This window comes from Lissotriton helveticus, chromosome 5_1 (genome assembly GCF_964261635.1).
Source record: "Lissotriton helveticus chromosome 5_1, aLisHel1.1, whole genome shotgun sequence".
NCBI lineage: Eukaryota > Metazoa > Chordata > Amphibia > Caudata > Salamandridae > Lissotriton > Lissotriton helveticus.
This window is the reverse complement of record NC_136065.1, coordinates 1,744,324,605-1,744,339,946: the sequence shown is the minus strand read 5'-3', so window position 1 is coordinate 1,744,339,946 and position 15,342 is coordinate 1,744,324,605.

Below are 15,342 nucleotides of genomic sequence, written 5' to 3'. Positions count from 1 at the left end.
ACGCCATCACGTTGATGACTCAGTGTGTGTATCACATGAGTGTTTTGTAGTCCTTCTCGTATCTGAACTACTTGTTCCCAAAGCGTTTTATGCTTAATCGTGCCACATTTTGCGTCTTTTAAACCGTTCTGAAGCCAATTCATTAAATATTCTTTGTAGAATTGAACACAATGGAAAGAATCGCACACTATGAGTGTGGGGAATACGCGATCTGTATTTTCAAGTGCCATTTTGAATGTTTGTAGTTCAGCTCCTTGAGCTGTACATTCTCCTAGCGATTGCATTTTTGTCACCATCAGTCTGAATTTGCCATCGCGCATACGACCTTTAACGATCGCGCATGCAGCACTATAAGCTTATTTAACCCCTGTAGTGGATTGAGCTGATCCGTCAGTATAAATTATACATTCATACTGGTCTAGAGACAGAATTTCAGTAGGCAGAGGACATTCTTGTTCGTATTGTAGAAATGCTTGTGTTTTTTAAATATGTATCAAAAACATATTCAACATCAGTTGCAGTAAGAGAATGAACCCATTGTATCCATTTTGGATGTAAAGCTTTAGCATTTAGGATGCTTGATTTTATCACTGCTCTAAAGCAGGTACGGGAGTTACGACCATAATGCATTTCCACTGTGCTAGAGCTCTTTCTCTTGCTACAGCGGTTTGAACAGCTGTTAGTATTTTTTCGGTTGAAGTGAATTTAATTTCTGCTTGTGTATACAAATGTGATTTGTATGCGATTGGTACTTTTTCTCCCTCATTAAGAGTTAAATAGGTGAATCCGCATTGACCCGGAATGATTCGGATCCCTAAGTTGCGTACGTTTGCACGTGTTTGCAAGTGTTTAGTTGCTAACATGTCTGTTTGTAGCGAACGCACAATTTGTGTGTGTTTTTGTGTCCAATTTACTGCTTTAAAATCAGGTTTGATTAATTCGTAGAGAGGTTTAACCCTTTCTGCATAGTTTAGAATGTAAGTTCTTCCAAAATTTAGGAAACCTAGAATTGACTGTAAGTTTTTCAGAGTTTTTGGAGGTTGGAGCAGCGCACACTTTTCTTAAAAGTTGGCTTTCAGGCTTCTGCCTTCACTTGAAAGTTCATATCCTAGAAAAACGACGTAGAGATAAGCAAGTCTCGATTTCTTACAATTTAATTTATACCCCTCAGAGGCAAAGCCAAGTATAATGGTGTTCACCCTGTTCAAGTGCCTATCCAGGTCATCGTCTGTAATGTAGATATCATTGACGTAAGACAATGCCTCATCATCAAAAGTTTGTGTTAACTCTGTTACCCTTGCTGAGATTAACCCAGGACTATTCTTGAATCCTTGAGGGAGACGACAGTATTGACCCTTTGTCCCCATTATTGAGAAAGCGGTCAAATACCTACTTTCAGGTGCAATATTTTGCAAAAGAAACCGTTAGAAATTTCTAAAGTGGTTTTATATTTTTTACGCACAATGGTAATCATTAATGGTGTACTGTGTTCATTTTGCACTGCAAATGTTTTGCAACAAGAGTTTAGATGTAATCCAATACTAGACGATATGTATTGTCTGATTTGTAGACAGGAAACAAAGGATTGTTCATTGATGAGGTGCATGTTTCAATCACCCCTTGGTATTCAAGTTCATCTAATATCTCCCTGTCCTGTTTTTTAGCTTCTTGCTTAACTGGGTACTGCCTTTGCGCAGTTGGTTGATTTTTCAACTGGTTTTATGGTGAGGCGAGTCCTCATCCCATCCTCTATGATTCTTGTATAATGCTGGGGCCTGGGCAACTGCCCATTTCCTGGCATAAGTATACTTTGAATAAATTGGAATATGATTAGAGAAGGCTTGCATAATGATGTCTTCGCCATGTGGGCACTCCCTGACAAATTCTGGTGGCCAGTGTTGTTCAGCCAGAAGTATATTGTAACCCTTAGAAAGTCAATCCCAAAAGAGTGCTTTCACTTTTCTTGGTATGTCTCCCTCCATCCGGAGTGTTATTTCATGGAACATATGTAGAGAGCTAACCCTGGTATCCGCAGTTTCAACTTCAATGTCTTCATCACGCTTCTCTTTGGAAGTTTGTTTGCGCTTTTCCCACTTCTTTTTAAAAGAGGTAGGAGTGTTTTTAGTAAATACCTTTTCAGGACTTTCAGACAGTTGTGGCTTCACTGGTTTCCCACCCAGAATGTCTCTGCCTCATTCTTCAAAGGATTTTTAAATTATTCTGGCTAGTTCTTGTGGTTGTTCTATTACATCAAATTCCCTTAATTTCTGTCGGATCGTCACTGATGCTGCTTCACCTTTATTGTTACATAATATTATTGATGAGACCTGGTTAAAAATTTTCAGTAATTTCATACCTAAATTTAGAGCAGGCTCTGCCCCGTATTCATTTTGAATCTGGCTAGAAAACCATGTGTTTTAGTGTAGATAGCAGCGAAGACTGTACCCCAAGTGGTGCAGTCCTCCAGATGTGGTGTGATCCCCATTGGTAAACAGATTGTTAAAATTCTGTGTTTCTCATGAGGGCTAGTATTAGGAAATACTGCTTCGATTTGAGTAATTTTTTGAGCTACCCAGAATGGAATTTGTTCACGTTTTGCGGGTAATTTACCCATGACTGCGTGTGAAGTCTGTAGTGTCATTTTTAGTGTATTCCCCTGGTTAGAGGTTTGTTGTGGAATACCAATTGGAGGTTGGACTGTAAGAGTCTGCATGGCATATTGAACCAATTGTCTGTAAATTTTGTTTAACTCTTTGAGTTGACCTAGTAACTCTACGTCTGATATTTCTTCCATGTCAGGATGTGGTGTATAGCCAGCTAAAACCGGCCATGTTGCTTCTGGTCTACATAGTGGACCATGCCTGGTAATGTGATTTTAATGTTTTAGGGCGCCTTTAAACCAGAGCTCATGCTCCTGGTAAGTGAGAAGAATTTCAATATCCTCGAAAGGAATATACTCATCCGGTGGTTCATCTTCTTTGTAGAAGTGAAACAAATGTGTTACTGGATTTGATTCTGGGAATACTATCCATGAATAGAATACCTCTGTCTGGTGATATCCATGTGCCTCCATCACAAAAAACTGCTCTACCTCCTCTTGCTGATAGGCCATTTTTTATAAGTTTTATAGTGATGGCTTTCCTTTAATTTGGAGGAATGATTACTGCATTCTCGTCAGTTTTTTTAAAACCTGTTAAGTTAAAAACTGGTACGGCGTCTCCGCCTGTAACTGCTGTAGAGGCGGTATTCTTATCAGCCATTTCAATGAAAGTTTGCGGAGCAAGCTTCAACGAAAAAAGATAAGGTGCACAATATTTTGGAACACTGTCGCCTTCAACGTTGAGCAAACAAAAACTGATACATAGGATTTTTCGTCCGTTGGGTGCCATGGTGTATAGTTCCTAAATCCCTAATAGGCTGTGCGCATTGGAATAATATACACTATCGATTTGACATGGGACTGAGGTCAGTATGTCTATATCGAGTACATTAAACTTAGTTGTGTATTCCAGCTAACTCAGAGGTCACTAGAAACTTTCTTGAATAAACAAGAAGGAATTAGTCTCTGACAACCGCGTAAACATGTCAACTTTATTTCCCCTAGCATCACAACAATATCTTCAGAGTCGTGGAAACAATAGATAACTATTTCACTCAGTCAATCATGCATGCTTCGTTTCTACAGAGTTTGCACAGAAAAATAGAGCTGGGCGTTTCAATAAAATGGGTTTATTGAACAGTCTTCTTTCTCATGCAAGAGAGGTGAACTGCTACAATCGTTAGACAGAATGCAAAGTATAATGCGTACAGGGTAAACAGTAATATAAAATAATACTGTAATAGCATTGTCTGTTGCCATGACATATATAAAAATACAAAGCGATACAAAATGCGATGATGGACGGAGCGTTAGAGCAAATCAAACACTCACCCCCAGTCAACTGATCTGGGTTTAATCCATCACCATTCTTTAGCTCACTCAGCCACCCCAGTTCAGACATGGTCATATGCAAATCAGTCTGACCCTGTGCCTCATGGGAACAGTCCAGCCCGAACTGCCAAGCAATGTCTTCCCTTTGTGAGTAAAGCACCAAACAACTCCATGAATTGGTTGAATATGATAGCTGACAGTATAGAGCCCTTAGGGAATTCATAGATGATAGGGATCTTTTGTGTCCTAGATATTCCCATGTGAACTAGTGTCATTTGGAAATGCAGAAGGAGAACCAGTGAAGTACACTGCTGGTGATTCAAGACTCAAAAGATGCATATGAGGTTGGGTTTTTTGGCAGGATCTGAGTTGAGAATGGTTGGTTAAAGCTAAAAAGCACTGCAAACAACTAAAAGCGCGCTTATGATGCTGAAGCAAAAAACAAATACCGAGCATCTATTACGCTCTATCATAAACTGGCCCGGTGAGTCAGAGCAGAGATTATAGCCGGATAAAACTCAGCGAGTAATAACCCCTCCAAAACAATCTTCACCCTGCTCAAGGTCATGAAGAGCTCTGAGTTGAAGGTTGACTCACCTATCACCTCAAATCTTCAGTGTGACGACTTGGCCAGTTACTTTTTGAATAAGGTAGAGAAGATATATATGAGTTTCCCACCGGCCACTGGCACCACTGACCTTGTGTAAAGTCATGGGAACATTTGACCCACCCTGGTTAGTGTGCTCTCCTCTTTTCCCCTGTTGTCCCACACTGAATTTGTCAGAAAATTAAATCAGGCTCTTTAGCCGACCCCAGTGACACCTGCTCACTTTCGTCAGTTTAATACCCTTATTTCGCCAGTGAGTAGGGATTTGGTCAATATATGTTTAACCAAAGCATCCGTACCATCTGCGTGGAAGCACGCTAAAGTTATACCTCTCCTGAAGAAACCGTCTCTGGATCCATCTGAGTGGGGTAATTACCGTCCTATATTTCAGCTTCCATTTCCAGCAAAGACGGTAGAATCTCATATAAATACAATTTTTACAGAGTTTATCGAGAGAAATGAAATCTTAGATTCCTTGCAAAACGATTTCAGATCTCGCCACAGCACCGAATCAGCTTTATTGGCAGTAACAGAACAAATCCGTGGCAGCCTCGATGTCAGAAATTCAGCGGCCTTAGTTCTTTTGGATTTAAGTGGCGCTTTCCACACTGTCTCCCACGTTATACTTTTAAATCGTCTTCAGGAGATAGGAATTAGTGGGTCAGCCCTGGCCTGGCTACGTTCCTTTTTGGAGGGTGGATCTTTCCAGATCATGATGCCACCTTTCCACTGTCGGGAGTAGGCCCTGCAACAGGGGGTGCCACAAGGCTCAATAATGAGCCCCTTACTTTTTAACATTTATGTTCAACCCCTTGCGGCGGTGGATAAAAGTAGAGGGTTGTCGTTGGTGTCGTACGCTGATGACATTCAATTGGTTATTGCCTTTTCTAAGAAATGTAACACCAAACTCGTAAAATTTAAGAAGGATTTGTTGGTGATCGCGGACTCGATGGCTTCAAACTACCTGCAGCTGAATACCAGTAAGTCAGAAATTCTACTGTTTCGGAGAGACCGTGATATGTGGTCGGAGCATTATTGGCCAGATTGACTAAAACCAGCACCCCTGCCTAAAGAGGCAGTTAAGAATCTAGGTATTTGGATTGATAGTAGTCTCTCCTTTTATATTCAATCTAAATCAGTAGCAGGGACCTGTTTTGGGCTCCTGCGAGGATTAAAACCTCTACTTGGTTTCTTTAATTTGAAAATCCATCAGACCATTGTTCAGGCCACGTTTTTATCTAGACTAGACTATCGCAACTCTCTTTACCTAGGCGCCAATAAGTCCAGTATCTTGTTTCTGCAAACAATACAGAATGCAGCAGCCCGCATTCTCCTGGAGCTCCCGAAATCGTGATCAGTGTCTCATTCTCTACCTAAACTACACTGGCTGCCAGTGGAAAAAGAATCCAGTTTAAAACGCTATGTGTGGCTCATAGAATTCTGACTCAACAAGCACCACCGGGGCTGGTGGATCTGCAAGCCTTCTATGTTCCTCAGCGCACTCTATGCTCAGTGAACCAAGGGTTGGCTTGTATTCCCAGAGTCTTAAGAGCCAGAGCGGGAGACCACTCCTTTAGAACTCTCGAGGCCAGACTCTTGAACTCACTCCCAGCCTCCATCAGAGGGTTCCAGAATAATCTTGCCTTTCGCAAAGCCATAAAGACCTGGCTCTTCCCGGAGTAATTCCCCTCCTGCCTTCACAGTCTCAAGTCTTTATTTGCGCTGAGACGCCCCGTTGCTGGGGCAGCCATGCGCATTACAAATCTTACAATAATAATAATAATTAGGATGTTATCTTCCATAATAAATCTGGAAAAAAATAAAACCAACTACTTAATATGTAAAAAGGGAAAACTGTCATCTAGCTGATGAGCTGGCTAATGAAAACATCACAGCACTCATAGCAGACAAGTACATTTAATGAGCTATAGTCACCAACCGCCTCTGATAAACCCTCTCTTATGACATAACATTCATCAAGATTAGTCAAATCTCTATGTTATTCTTTCTTATTTGATGTTGTCCACGAATAGCCCTTGTCTCCATATCCTTTGTTTTTGTTTTACTTATTTCTTTTTTATTTGAGAATTTAACAGACACATTGTAAGCAATTAATTTCCGTATAAAAAAAACGATAATAGATACAATTCATCCAGCAGTGTACATACATTAAAAAGAGCATAAAACAGTCAGTTGATTTAAAACAGGATATAAGAACATTAGATCACCGAAGCAAAAGATAAAAAGAGTTACGCCTCAGAATAAATAATGGATACTCCTAAGAGATCTGCCCTACGTATATTATACTTCTTTTTATGATTCTGTTGAGGGAATTTTTGAATATTTTAAACATTAATCCCCATATTCTCTAGGCCTATATCCTGGTAGACCTCCAAGCAGCCACCGGGGCCCAAATCTTCCTACCCAACTCTCTTGTTTTTTTGCCTTTACCCTCGTACATGGTCGACTCTACATTATGCATGCCCAGGAGTCTTTCCAGGCTGCGGATAGCAAAATTCGTAGCACTGCCATAAACACTAGGGCCTCCTTCTCGGCATTAAGGGGCCGATTATGATGGCGGACGGACCTGAGTCTGTCCGCCACCATAGAGTAGGAGGGAACCTCCGCATGGCCTGCGGAGTTCCCTCCTGTGCAATTAGGATGTGACTGCCACCCTGGCTTCAAGCTGCATCCGCCGTAATGGTAAAAATGCATACATTGCATTTGTATGCAGAAAGCGGCAGGCACCGTGAGGTGCCTGACGATTTCTGCATGCAAATATGGTACCCCCCATGTGCACCCCCCACCCCCCTTCACCCAGGGGGCCCACAACGGGCCCCCGCAGTGAAGTTACACATGCTTTCCACGGAAAAGCATTTTTCACAGGCGATCCTAATATGGCTGACGGTGTCTGAGAGACACCGTCACCATATTAGAGCTTTTCCGCCGCGATTGTAAGCCAACCGTGGCGGGAAAGCGGCGGACGGAAACCAGGACCCACCAGCCATCCTAATGTGGCGGTGGGTCTTTGGTGGGTCCGCTGAGGATTTTCCGCATCCTCCGGGCCGGCGGTGGCTTCCGCCGGCCCGGAGGATGCGGAAAATCCTCCATATTATTAGAACCCTAAGTTCGAGTTTGCTTTCGAATCCTAAAATCATAAGTGTTGGGGATAGATTTATTTTAACATCTAGCAGCCCCTCCCAAAATGCCTCGATCTCTTTTTTGATTTTTTTAAGTTTCCCACACTGGTGTAGCATGAGGATGAGATCGGCTGGGCCCTATGAGCATCTTGGGCACTTATTATCTTCCCTTTTGCTCCAATCAAATAATTTAGAGGGAGTAAAATATAGATTAAAAATTGATGTAAAGTGCTGAGCTTTAAGATTGGAAGATCATAACATTCTCTTATCCAACAGTAGTGCTTTATCCACATCAACATCAGGATCTTCCAATTTAGAGGCCAGAGCAGCTTCAGTTTTTTCTATATCATCCTGGTTTGCCTCCATAAAAGTTTTATATATTCCTTTAATTCTACGCCCTCCTGCCCTCAGATAATCTAATATTCTCCATCTTTTGCCTAGCCTGATACGGGGTCTCTTAGATTTAATTGTTTGTACTACTTGTGCATATTTAAACTCCTGACTGCCGAGGAGGGGGTACCTCTGCTTCAGGTCCTCTAGAGGTCTGATCTCGTCCCTGATCATAATGTCACCCATTGTCAGGATGCCCTGTTGTTCCCAATGTTTCCGGCTACCATCACTACTCAGGTTGGGGAATAGCCCTGAATTCCAGAGGGGAGTATGGGGATTGATTCTAGGGATTTCCAAGAATTTCTGCACTCTTGACCTGACCCCCTAACTGCTTTCCAGTGTCTTATATCTTGCTCTTTTATAAAAACGTCTCTCCGTCTTCATTAGTAAAACGCTAGTTGCCTCCCTACCTAACATCAATTCGAAAATTGAGGGGAGGGCATCTTGTCTATTAGGGGTATTCCCTGTATTTGCCACTGGGTCGAATAGAATAGACATTTGCGCCAACAAACAGGACCAATGATAATACCTAAGGTTAGGCATTCCCAGACCACCTCGTTCCTGTGTCAGCGACATACATTTTAGGGATCTTCTAACCTTCCCGTACTGCCATAAAAAATTGATAAAAATAGCTTCCATTTCTTAAATCAGTTTTTCCTCTATAGCCAGCGGGATGGAGCTAAATTTATATAGAATCTTGGGGAACATGGTCATTTTTATGATGTTCGCGCGTCCTACTATTGACAGGTGTAATTTATCCATCCTTTTTAGATCTGCCTCCATTGATTGCATTAGGGGAGCAAAGTTATCTCTGATGATATGCTGTGGCTCTGCATTTATCGTTATTCCTAGGTATACAACCGAGTCAACGAACCTATGGTCTGATTTAGCTACATTCTTGGAGCAGAGAACCTGGGTCTTCCCTTCGTTCAGACGGTAGCCTGAATAACTACCAAATTGCTTGGTGATGCTGACCAATTCCTGCAGAGCTGTATGGGGATCTACTGAGACAACAGCCAAATCGTCGGCATATGCCAAAATTCGGGTTTCATACCCTTTAATAATTACCGGTTGAATCACTGGGTTAGGTATTATCTGCTGTATTAAGAAGTCTATGTAGAGGGCAAAAAGGATAGGTGAGGGCAAAAAGGACTGCCTCGTCCCTCGTGAGATATGGATTTTTTCAGAGCTTTCCCCCATCATTTGGATCTTAGCCACCGGCGCCGCATACATTGCTTGAATAGCGCTCCTAAATCTTGGGCCGAACCCTCTTCCCTCTAGCACTTCCCAGAGAAAGTCCCACCTAACCCGATTGAATGCTTTCTCTGCGTCGAGGAGGATCATTGCCATCCTCCCCTCACCAGCAGCATGGATATTGAACAACGTGATCGCGCGTCTTATGTGATCCGTAGGTCCTCCGCCTGGGATAAAACCATGCTGCCAGGGAGAGACCAGACTGCCAATGATCCCCCCCAGACGGGTTGCCAATATTTTGGCATACATTTTGTTATCGGTATTTATAAGGGAGATTGGTCTATATGAGCCCGGATTTTCCTTGGACTTGCCCTTTTTGTGAAACACCACTATGTTAGTGCTTCTCCAAGATTCCGGGATTTTGCCGGTATTTATAACCCCATTAAATAAATCCAGGAGCAATGGGAGGATTTCCTGTGCAACCTTTTTGTATATCTCTAGGCGTATACCATCGGGGCCGGCTGCTTTCCCCGCTGCCAGATCTTGTAGGGCACCTGCTAACTCTTTTAAAGAGATATCCTTTTCCAGTATTTCCCTATCTTGCTCAGCCAGTTTTATTTCTGCTACCCCCTGCTCTTCCCTTGGGCCTTCTTCAATTGGTTCCTCCTGATACAGAGCTTGATAATATCTTTTAAACACATTTACGATTTCCCCTGGTTCCTCGTAACTCTGGCCTTGCTCTTCAATCCGAGTTACCACATTTTTAGCGGCCACCTGTCTAATGCGGAGCGCTAGTGCCTTCCCTGCTTGTTCCCCTGTTTCATATATCTCTAATAAAAGAGAGGGACCCCAACAACCAAAGGGGTAGGGTTCCAAAAGACTGTAAGTCAAGAAAATGTCCCCTTTTGATAAAATACAAACCAGATACTACACTTACAACCTCATCCTTATAAACAGAAATAGTTCAATCCACACAGTATAACAAAAGCAAAGATGAAGCAAATGGTCAAAATTATACAATTTATTTATTTATTCATTTATTTATCTTTTTAATTATTATGCAGTTCATAGCAAGATCAAAACAAATATAAAAAATATATACATTAATCCAATTCAAAAATACATATAGCCAATACAACCAAACACCAGAAATGAGCAAGCAGTCATAGCGTATACAAATAGAGGAAAAAAAAAAAAGAAAACAGACACAGTATGCGATGATATCATAAGCAAGAGAGTAAACAGATATAACAGCCTAACTTGGGCTTTCATTAGCTAAATGATCAATCATAGGCTGCTACACCCCAGTTGTTTTTTCCTCAATGATCTAATACGGTATCAATTAAATTCTAAATTAAATATGTTATAAAACTTTGCCCGCCACATCTCATATGACGGTGCCTCAGCTTTCAACCACATGGAAGCGATACATAATCGAGCAACTGACATAGCCATAAACAAAAAATACCGATTTTGATAATAAAGTGGCATACTAGCCATGTCTTTCCAGAGTCCAAACATCATCATTTCTCTAGATATCAGCACGTCAAAATTTAAAATAGTTGACAAAAATTGTGTAATAGATGAAAAAAAAGGGTTCAAAACTCTGCAATCAAAAAATATATGTACAATATCCGCCATATCAGCTTGACACCTATAGCATTTCCCATTATACATATTGCCCCACTTCATCATCTTAGCCGGTGTATGGTATAGATTAAATAACATTTTATAATGTTGAGAGCGTAAATTAGCTGTCAACGTAATCTTTGCAGCCATGTCAATAGATACTTGAACCAACTGGTCAGGAATGCCCAATCTAATATTCCATTTCCGCTCGTGTATATCAATATCATCGCGCTGCTGACTCAGCAAGTTGTTGTATAAGATCCCTATCTTAGCCGGTTTATTCAAAACTTCTAGCAAAAGATTAGTCCCATTGGATAGCGTATGCCGATGTTTTAAAATAAAATCCCGCAATTGTAAGTATTTAAAGAAGTCGTTCTGAGGAATCCCATATTTCACCTTTAGATCATCAAATGTAACCATAGTACCAGCGTGAAACATATTGCCTAAACACCTGATACCTTTACCCGCCCACGTCCTCATCTTACTATCCCAGAATATAGTAGGTAGTAATTCTGTTGAATCACAAGGTGTATAGAGATGAATGCGATTAAGTGGAATAATTTTACATACCGCCCTCCACCCTTTAAATGCTGCTAATATAATCTTGAATCTTGTTCTTTTATAATAACTTGGCTCAAGAAAACGTAGCAACATTTGTCGAGATTGACAGCATATTAGCATTGAATAAATGTTAGGTCTTTCAAATACCGGTGTCTCACCCCCACAGATCAAAAATTTCATGTTCTGCAAGAGGCAAGCTAGATAATAAAGAACAAAATTCGGGACACCCCAACCACCCTTTGAGAGCGGCAATGTCATGAATTTGGACACTCGACGAGGGGATTTCCAACTCCATAGAAATCTATCGGTTATAGATTGGAGCTTCATTAATTGTGGACGTGGCAACTCAAGCGGAACAGTCCGGAAATAATACAATACCCTGGGCAAAATACACATTTTTAAAACATTTCGCCGCCCCACTAGCGTTACATGTAAACATTCCAACCTCTCCAACTGGCGCTTAACTGACTGTAAGATATCAGTCCAGTTCACAATAACTAGCTCTTGAAGCGACATCCTAATTTTAATACCGAGATACTTTGCTTCAGTAGTAACACGCATGTCATTAGGACATAGCCTGTTAGTACAAACGACCTGGGTTTTAGCAATATTCAATTTGTACCCAGAAACTTTACCAAATTCTTGTGTTATATTTTCAATTTCAACCAATGCTTGTTCCGGGTCAGATGTCACGACCGCAATATCATCAGCGTAAGCTAAGACACGCACAAAATTGTCCCCTATAACCATATATTGAGTACCCTGGGAGCTTTCTAGCATCTGCAAAATGGTTCAATGTAGACAGCAAATAATAACGGCGAGCATGGGCATCCCTGCCGTGTACCCCGGGTGATATAAACAAATGCTGACTCCTGTCCCATCACACAGATCTTGGCCCTTGGTCGTTTGTACATAATTTGTAGGGCTAGCAAAAATCGGGATCCGAACCCCATTTTACCCATTATAGCCCATAGGAATGCCCATGCCACCCGATCAAATGCTTTTTCAGCATCTAAAAACACCAATCCAACATTTTGGTGGAATACAGCAGCATAATCTAAAACAGCAATAACCCGGTGTAGATGGTCAACAGTACTGCAACCCGGAAGGAAGCCGTGCTGGTGATTGGACACCAATAGTGGTACAGCTTGAACAAGGCGGCTAGTGATGATTTTAGAGTATATTTTGGCATCTACATTTATAAGTGAAATGGGTCTATATGACCCCGGGAGATGTGAAGGTTTATCCTTTTTTTTAAATACAACTATGCTTGCGTCATCCCACGACCGAGGAGGAGCTCCAGCTTGAGCAGCAAGAAAAGTAGCCAGCATATCCTCTTTAATATTGGCAAATAGCGAGGAGGAGCTTGGCGGGCATCCGAGATGGCCGCTTGAGCACAGCGCTCTCCGGACCCTCGCCGCTCCCGGCATTTTATCCTGGCTGAATCCTGATTTCTTGCAAGAATTCGTGTAGGGGACGTTTGGCTGATTACCCTGGCACTTTTCAGAAATCGATTTGGATCTCGTATTCCTGAGATATGGTGCTCTGAACTTTTGGGCTCCGCCCTTGAGGTGCGCCCGGGACGGGGTGCGGTACTGTAGCCGTCCTGCAATTGAACAACAACGGCAGGAGATCTGGCCTTGTGGGTCCCCCCTTCCTAAGTTTCGGTTTCGATTCCGTTCCGACTTGGGCCACGGATGTGGATGTCGTGTGGCGACTGAGACTTGGAGGCAGATCGGCTGTTGGGCTTTCATGTGACCTATTTGCTGGCTTGGCGACCTCTACCCGAGTTGTGCCCCCTTTTTATGTACTTTTGATCCTGTACTTTGGGTGTCGGGCCCGTCGAACCTGGTGGCTTGTCCTGTGACGCATCTTCAAAATGGCGGGCAGAGGGGACAGAGAGACGCGCAAGACGAAAACACCTCTGCGCGGAGCTCCAGTTCAATCAAATGTCATGGACCGTTATACCCATTCTAAGGGGTCCCCCGGAGCTGCCCTGCCTGGTTCTAGTATAGCGTCCGAACGAATTTTGGAAGAGTCGGCGGAGCCCTCCCTACAGGATATCATGGGCGCCATCTCGGGTGTGAGGGAATCCATCGGCCTACAGTACGAGGCCTTGGCCCACAAACTTGACACCGTGGCTATTGAGGTGAATCTGATTCGTGCTGATCTCGGCAAGACGAATGAGAGGGTACAATCACTGGATATTAAATCCTCTAGCCTTACGAATGACGTCTCGGAGCTCCAAACAGAGATTGGAAATCTCCGTCGGGGGAACGACTTCATGACCCGTCGCCTGGAGGACTTTGAAAATAGGGCGCGTCGCTGCAATGTTCGCCTGGTTGGTGTACCGGAAAACCCTGAACCCCACTCGGTGGATCTCCTGGTTGAGGATCTGGTCTTGAACCATCTGGCCCCTTCTGGTCTCACAAAATTTTTCACGGTGGAACGTGCACATCGTGTTCCAGGGGGCAAAGTCAAGCCGGGAGCCCCGCCGAGACCCATTGTAGCGAAGCTTTTTCATTATAGAGACCGGGACGCTATCCTGCAGGCCTCGCGGGTGAAGGGCCCGGTGGCCTTTGAGAATGCTACGGTGAACTTTTACCCGGACTTTTCCCAACAGGTTCAGAGACAACGTATGGAGTTTCGTGGTGCCAAGAAACGTCTCCGGGATCGGGGCCTACGTTACGCCATGCTCTTTCCCACTAGACTCCGGGTTGAATACAATGAACGTACCCTTTTCTTTGATCGGCCAGATGCTGTTAATGACTGGCTGGACTCATTGCCTGACCGTCCTCCTGAGACAGACTCCGCCGCTCACCCTGGTGGTGCCGAAGGTGGTGTGGAGATCTAACTGTTCGACTCTTATGTCTTATTTTGAATACATTCTCAGGAGTGTTGGCCGGCGTCCCTCTACATTGTGATCATTCTGTCTTTCGTTTGTTATTTTTGTTCTTGCTGAGGTCGGGGGGTGGATGGAACGGAGACCTTTCCTCCTCCGGGGTCTTTGTGTAGAATAGGGGTTCTTGGGCGACAGGCACACTGCAGGTTGGGGTGGCTCTTTAGCTTTTTGCAGGGGTGCAGGGTGGGGGGTGTTTCTCTTCAGTTTGGGGGAGGGGGGTTGGGAAGTTTTTTCTTTTCTGTGTGTTGTTTTCAAGGCGAGTTGCTCCTGTGTTTGCTGCTGTTTCTGATGTCTAGCTCATGGACGAGGGGTCTTGGCTCGGGCGGTTGGGATGGGGGGTAGAGGGTTGAAATTTCTTTCCTGGAACGTTAATGGCCTGGGAGATCGTATTAAGCGCAGTGTGGTCTTAAAATGTATACGACGTTTGTCACCGGACATTGTTTTCATGCAAGAAACCCATTTGATTGGTAATGTTTGTTATGCAATGAATAGATGGGGCTACCGCCTTGTGGCGCACTCGGGGTTTACCTCCGGATCTAGGGGTGTGGGTATTCTTGTTCGAACCTCCCTCCCCCTGGCTATCGATGAGGTGATTCATGATGACCGTGGGAGATATACTGTCCTGGTGGGTAGATATGAAGGCCGCACCCTATCTCTCTTCAATGTTTATGTTCCCCCGGGTTTGCAGGCCTCTACTTTTACTGACTTGGGCCGTGTTTTGTTAGATCTCCCTGATAGCACTCTCTTTCTTGCCGGTGATTTTAATTCGGTGCTTTCCGGCCTTCACGATCGCCATCCCCCTAGAGATACCCCGCAGGCTCAGCAGTGGTTGGGTGGGTTTTTAGATACCTTTGGCCTTGTGGACTGCTGGCGACTGTTGCATCCTACTCAGCTCCAATACACCTTCCATTCTGGGGCCCATGGCAGTCTGTCCCGGCTGGATTATTTCCTGATGCCCGCAGCCCAATCATCGGCGGTTCGCGAGATT